This window comes from Durio zibethinus, chromosome 7, assembly GCF_047325235.1.
Source record: "Durio zibethinus cultivar Kanyao isolate XHJ-2024 chromosome 7, ASM4732523v1, whole genome shotgun sequence".
NCBI classification, from domain to species: domain Eukaryota; kingdom Viridiplantae; phylum Streptophyta; class Magnoliopsida; order Malvales; family Malvaceae; genus Durio; species Durio zibethinus.
The window spans coordinates 25,718,316-25,726,387 of record NC_143168.1 but is presented as its reverse complement, the minus strand read 5'-3'; positions in this window follow the sequence as shown (position 1 = coordinate 25,726,387).

The following is an 8,072-nucleotide window of genomic DNA, read 5'->3' as shown; positions in this document are numbered from 1 at the left end:
ACAGGTGTCGCGGATGGTTTTGAATTGGTATCTCTTTTATGTATTTCTTTCAATCTATTCCTTCATATTATAGCTTATCTGCATCATAAAAACGAATATATAAAAGATATTAGTTTAGAACATATATAAAGACATTGAGAAGTTAAGAAATCATAACCTATGATACAAAAAAAAACATATTGATTTAATTAAATCAAAAGATAATGTATGATTTATAATACAATAAATACACAATAGCGAATGCAACATTAATTACATATAATCATTTATTATATTATGTCTTAAACACTCGAATTATAAATTATAGATGATCCATCATGGTTCACAAATGTCTTCATTAACATCTTTGCGGACCCACTGAGCATAGGTACTAGAGATATTTTCATCCAAGCTTTGTTTAGCAAAAGGATAACATTCAGTTCCATGTTCAACATCAGCTCTTATATTTAACCCCATATCAAATAAGTCTCTAGGTGTGTTTTGAAGAACAACAAACCAACCCAATTCTTTGGGATCTTCAAAATAAAAAAACTTGTTTGACTTGAGATGAAAAAACATAAGGTTCGTTGATGAGTTGTTGTCCAGTGTGAATTAATCAAGAAAAATTCACAAGTGTAAATCCATACTAATCTTTCTTAATACTTCTCGTACTATTCACATCAGCCCAATTACACTGAAATAAGACAACTTTCCACTTATCATAATAATCTAACTCAATGATGTCATTAATCATGCCATATTTGTGTCCCTAGCATTAGCATAACTAATAGTTGATAAAGTAACAACAACTCTTGAATTTTGTGTACTGCTAAATCTCTCCCAAGATTTAGTGTGAAATCTAAATCTATTGATGACAAAACCTTTGTATCGTTTCACAATCTTGTTTGAACCTTGTGAAAGATACTTTACCTCTTCACTAACAAGCCTTCCACTTCAAACCTATAAAAGTTGAATAAATATATATGTTATTAATGTTAATTATACCGTAAGCATTTTAAGTAGATTTGTCATAAATGGAAATATGGCATTACTTACGGTTGCTCCTAACCATTCGTAAAAGTTTTTGACAAAAAACTTATCAAGCCCTAGAGGGTTTGATTGTTGATAATGTGCAAAAGCTCTCAAATTATTTCTATACTCACTACAAAGTATCATGATAAAGTATTAACAATAAAAAAATAGATTAAATTATGGTTAATGTAATGAATAATTTTCTTGCTAAAAAGCTTACGTGTGAAACAATTCAATAGCGTCGTGATGAAAAAGAACATATCGATGTGCTTATGTGCAAGATTTATCATCTAACTCCACCATTTTAGCTTTGCCTATTGGTTGTCCAAAACTTTGAAAAAGATACCTATAGGCAGATTTATGTTGTTGAATACTAACATTTCTCAATGGTTTGTTAAATCTTGTTTCAATATCTTCTAAATAACGAGAACAAAATGTCATCACTATTTTGCTAAATATTCTTCAGCAATAGAACCTTTTGGATAGCGTTTGTTGCAATAATAAGACTTTAACCTCCTTAAAAACCTATCACATAAAACATTAGTCATATATCTTTTTAATTAGAGTGGCATGATCATCAATAAAAACCTAATCAATCCATTAAACAATAATACCTTTCGATAGGATACATCCATCGATAATAAATTGGCCCATCGACTTTTACTTCATATGGAAGGTGGATAAACAAATGCATCATAATAGTGAAAAAGTTTGGAGGAAAAATTTTCTCTAAATAGCATAAAGTAATCATGGCTCAATCTTGAAGTTTGTCAAGTTCTTCCACATTCATTACATTTCCCATATAAATATTTAAATATGTTACTCAATTCAATTACCACAGAAGTGACTTGCTTTAACATTGATAAACATAAAGCAATTGGAAATAAGTCTTGCATCAAAATATGATAATCATGTGACTTCAATGAAAAAAATTTTTGCTCCTTCAGATTCACACATCTCTATATATTTGACGTATAGCCTTCCGAAACTTTGACATTTTTTGAAACATTGCAACCACATCTTTTTCAGATTTAAAAATCTCAAAACAAGTAACAGACAATCGATATTTGCCATTAGAAAGTAATTTCGGCTGAAGGTCAGGGCGAATCCCCATATCAATTAGGTCAGGTTGACTCTTTAAGTCATCATTTGATCTTCTATTCACATTAAGAATTATCTTAATAAAATTTTCGTAAATATTCTTCTCTATATGCATTAAATCAAGGTAATGACATAATAAATTATATTCTCAATAAGGTAATTTAAAAAAGATATTTCTTTTTTTCCATAACTCAGACTCATTAGGGTTATCTTCTTTATCATTATCTTCATTACTTTGAACATCATGATCACCAAAGTCAGTATTAGTATCACCAACTTACATAATATGAGGCCAGATACCTTTAAACATGTCTGTCACTCTTTTTTTTAATGGAGTCATTTTTTCATAAGTGAAATTGATATCTTTTAATTTTGACAAGATATTAGACACACTAATGGGTAAAGGTGATCTCTTCAACTCTTCAATTCCATCAAAGAGATGTTTTTAGAATTTAAATCGATGATTATCATCTAACCATCAATGGTGTCCCACATAACAGAACTTTTTATCATTAGGTAACCACTTCAAACATGTTTGTATAGTACAACATGGTATAATAACTTTTTGTACTTTAACCAGATAAATTCGCATAAGTAAAAAAGTTATTGATAGTCCATAATAAAGCAGTACATATATTGAAGTTTTTTTTTTTTTAATGCATCATAGGTCTCAAATTCTTCCTATAATTACTTTAACTCTTTAATAAGAAATTGTAAGTAAATGTCTATATCATTACCTGAACTTTTTTCTCAGGAATTATCATAGACAATATAAATTATTATTGTTTCATAGTAATCCATGGTGGCAAATTGTAAGAAATCAATACAACTGGTTAAGTACTATAAGAAGTTCTTCTCATTTTGAATGAGTTGAATCCATTAGATGCTAATCCAAGCATAACATTTCAAGGATCAGATGTAAAGTTTGAAAATCTAGAATGAAATGATTTTCATGCTAAAAAATCTGTAGGATGCCTCAATGATCCATCATCTATCCGCTTCTCATGATGCCACCCCATTGAATCTGTAGTTTTGAAAGACATGAAGAGTCGTTGAAGTCTTGGTATTAATGAAAAATAACATAAAATCTTAACAAGTTTCTTTTTGACACTGACCTCATCATCATCCTTATTTAACCTTTCATTGGATTTTTTATCTACCTAATGAGAAACACCACACACATGACAAGATTTTTTATTTTTTCTATCACCTTATTACAACATGCAATCATTGGGATAACTATGAATTTTCTCATATCCGAGACCTAAATCCTTGATCATCTTCTTTAATTCCGTACAAGATTTAGGAATTTTTGCAAAAGGAAACATTTCTTTCATAAACTCTAATAATAAAGTCAAAGAGTTTTCCATTCATCCACATAAGCATTTAAAGTGAAAAAGACTGACACAGAAAAATAACCTTGAATGCTTCGAGCCTTCATAAAGTTCTTCATTCATATCCTCAAGCAACCTATAAAACTTTGATACTTTTCCTCTAGGTTGTTGGTCACCTACACCTATCCCAGGTTCACCAAATTCATTCATTTCAATATTAGACTGATTAAATCTATCATTTTAGGGAGAAAAATTATGAAAATATTGGTTATGAATATTACAAGCATCTCACAAAATGCCTTTAATGCCTTTAGTGTTGGAAAGCCCTTAAAGTTGAAGAAACTCAAGTAGAAGACCTTGACGATATGAACTTTTCATGAAAATACCAATTAACATATCTCGAGGGAATTCCAATACAAATTAAATGTTTAAAAATAACTTGACACATTTGCCAATCTATATTACCACACTTCAAACATGGGCATAATATCATATCATCTTCACTTGTATTCTTAAATGCAAAATTAAAAAAAATTTTCACTTCATCTTTGTACTATTGACTTCATCTTGACTTTTGCATCCAATGCTTATCCATTTAATACTTGCTACATTATCAGACCAAATATATATAAATAATGTATATAAAAATGAACATGTCAAATACTTAAGTTTACTATGTTTTAAACAAAAGAATAAAATAAGAACAGTACTTACAAAAAATGAAAACTCCTTATTATGAAGTATTTTATCAGGTACTTGATATTATGAATGTTAAAATCTGCTACTAATGTAGACAGTATCCAAGAGTTTTTATAGTTTGAGTTGAAATAAGGTAAAACAAGTACAAAAAAAACCCAAAAAAAAAAAATGAAAGGGAAAGGAAAGTGGATGATGGGTTACAAATGGGTATTTGAAGAAGGTGAGTTTTGGAGAAAATTATTTAATCCAAAATGAAAATTACCAATTACAAAAGCTGAAGGAATAGTCGAATTAAGTAAAAATATTAGTAAATAACTAATGAAAAATCGAAATAGGGTTTTAAAAAACAATGCTTGAATAGTAAAAGCTGAAGAAAAGGGAAAGTAAATTGTAGTTGGTTTAGAAAGAGAAATAGTAAAATAATAAAGATGAAGCTTCAAGTTGATGATTAGATCGCTAAGTTTGGAGACAATTTTATTGGACAGGATTAATGAAGGCGTTTACTAAGAGAAATGTCTTCAATAATTTTCTCCTAAATATTTTTTAAATAAATTATAGAACTATCAACAAAGTCGTAGTATAATAGTTTGGGATTATTAAAGGCGTTTAGGCCCCAAAAACGCCTTCAAAAATTTTATCTAATTTTTAAGGTGTATTTATTGAAGGTGTTTGTTGCATTATATGCCTTCAATAATTCCCTCATTTTTCTTTGTGAATATCAATGAAGGTGATTTTCTACTAAAAATGCCTTCAATAATTTTACAACTCTAAAATTTTAAATGGTAATTGAAGGCATTTATTCCAGAAAAACACCTTGAGTAATTTATTTTTTTATTAAAGGAATTTACTAAAGGTGTCTTCTAGTGAAAAATCCATTCAATGTTCCACTACTCAACTTTAGGACGGTTAGTGAAGGCGTCTCTTGAGAACAAATGCCTGCAATAATTTTTTCTTAAAATTTTTGGGATTATTAAAGGTGTCTTCTAGTGAAAAATGCCTTTAATATTTCATAACTCAAATTTTTAGACGGTTAGTTGAGGCATTTATTCAAGAAAAATGCCTTCACTAATTCCTTCTAATTTATGTACATAATTATTGAATGCATTTTTTGAGAATAAACACCTTCAATAATTTTCTCTTAAAATTTTTGAAATTATTAAATGTGTCTTCCAATGAAAAATGCCTTCAATATTTCAGAACTCAAATTTTAAGATGCTTAGTGAAGACATTTATTCTAGAAAAAATGCCTTCACTAATTGCTTCTAATTAATATGCATAATTATTGAAGGTATTTTTTTAGAACAAACGCCTTAAAAAAATTTTTCTTAAAATTTTTTAGATTATTAAAGGCGTCTTCCAATGAAAAATACCTTCAATATTCCAGATGGTTAGTGAATGCATTTATTATAGAAAAAATGCTTTCACTAATTCTTTCTAATTTATGTGAATAATTATTAAAGGTATTTTTTGAGAACAACCGCCTTCAATAATTTCTTTTTAAAACTTTTAACATTATTAAAGGCGTCATCTAGTGAAAAACGCCCTCAATATTCTACTACTCAAATTTTGGGATGCTTAGTGAAGGCGTTTATTCTAGCAAAACGCCTTCACTAATTCTTTCTAATTTACATGCATAATTTTTTAAGGTGTTTTTTGAGAACAAACGCCTTTAATAATTTTCTCTTAAAATTTTTGGGATTATTAGAATCGTCTTCCTGTGAAAAATGCCTTCAATATTTCACTACTCAAATTTTACAATGGTTAGTGAAGGCGTTTATTCTAACAAAACACATTCACTTTTCTTTTAATTTATGTGCATAATTATTAAAGGCATTTTTTTGACAACAAACGCCTTCAATAATTTTTTAAAAATATTTTTGAGATTATTAAAGGCATCTTTAAGTGGAAAACGCCTTCAATATTTCACAACTCAAATTTTGAGACACTTAGTGAAGGTGTTTATTTTAGGAAAAACGCTTTCACTAACTCCTTCTAATTTACGTGCATAATTTTTGAAGGCATTTTTTTTAAAACAAATACCTTCAATAATTTTTTCTTAAAATTTTTGAGATTATTAAAGGCGTCTTTCAGTGAAAAATGCCTTCACTGTTTTAGAACTCAAATATTTAGAAGTTTAATGAATGCATTTATTCTAGAAAAAATGCATTCACTAATTCCTTCTAATTTTTGTGTATAATTATTGAAGATGTTTCTTGAGAACAAACGCCTTCAATAATTTTTTTAAAAAATTTTTGAGATTATTAAAGGGGTCTTTCAGTGGAAAATGCCATCAATATTTTAAAACTCAAATTTTGAGATGCTTAGTGAAGGTGTTTATTCTAAAAAAACACCTTCACTAATTCCTTCTAATTTATGTGCATAATTTTGAAGGCATTTCTTGAGAACAAACACCTTCAAAAAAAATTTTTCTTAAAATTTTTGAGATTATTAAAGGCTTTTTTAGGTGAAAAACACCTTTAATATTCTACAACTCAAATTTTAAGATATTTTATGAAGGCGTTTATTCTAGAAAAAATATTTTCACTAATTTCTTCTAATTTATGTGCATAATTATTGAAGGTATTTTTTGAGAACAAATACCTTCAATAATTTTCTTTTAAAATTTTTGAGATTATTAAAAGTGTCTTCAAGTGAAAAACGCCTTCAATATTTTACAACTCAAAATTTAAGATGCTTAGTGAAGGTGTTTATTCTAGAAAAAATGCCTTCACTAATTTCTTCTAATTTACGTCCATAATTTTTGAAGGTATTTTTTTGAGAACAAATGCCTTCAATAATTTTTTCTTAAAAATTTAGGGATTATTAAAAGTGTCTTCAAGTGAAAAACACCTTCAATATTTTACAACTCAAAATTTGAGAGGCTTTGTGAAGGCGTTTATTCTAGAAAAAATACTTTCACTAATTCTTTCTAATTTACGTGCGTAATTATTGAAGGTATTTTTTTGAGAACAAACGCCTTCAATAATTTTCTCTTAAATTTTTTGAGATTATTAAAGGTGTTTTCCAGTGAAAAATGCCTTCAATATTTTAGAACTCAAATTTTGAGACGCTTAGTGAAGGCGTTTATTCCATAAAAATGCCTTCACTAATTTCTTCTAATTTACGTACATTATTATTGGAGGTGGTTATCTACTAAAAATGCCTTTAATAATTTTTCTTTAAAATTATCAAAGGCATTTTTTGAGGAGAAACGCCTTTAATAAATTTCCTTTCAAAATTATTTTTAAATTACTTAAGGTGTCTTTCAGTAAAAAATACCTTTAATAATCTCCAAGTATAATTTTAAAGGGATTATTGAAGGCATTTGTTTAAAAAAATACATTTAATAATAAATTTTATATTCATTCCGTGTCTTAGACATTGGACTCAAAAGCTGTTAGAACACAGAACGATTAAAGGCTGTATTAATCAACGAAACCAAACCTACAAACACATTTATATCAGACTTTTAGTTTCTTTATCCCTATCATTGCCACCAATCTTTAACAAATCACTGGCACGCACCTTTCTGTTAACCGGTATGTCTTTATAATTTTTTTTATTGTATTATTTATATTATTTGGTAGAGCTATTTTTTTTTTTTGATTTCTTACTATTTACATATGAATATATATTTTTATTCATTTCATCGTAAGCATAGTCGTCAAAGCACCTATCATTGCATGTATGCTATTTTTGTGTAGTTTTATGTTAATAATGTGGTTTTGCTGAACCTTGTTATGTGATATTATTTTGCTGAATGGTATTGTATGATATTGGTATGCTGAATCGTTTGGTGAATAGTATTTTTAAATGGCTTGCTAAATGGTATTTTTGAATGGTTTACTAAACATTGTGTCTGAGTACATTACTTATTGATTTGCTGAATGGTGTTTCTGTATGTAGGTATTATGAACTTTGAACAAC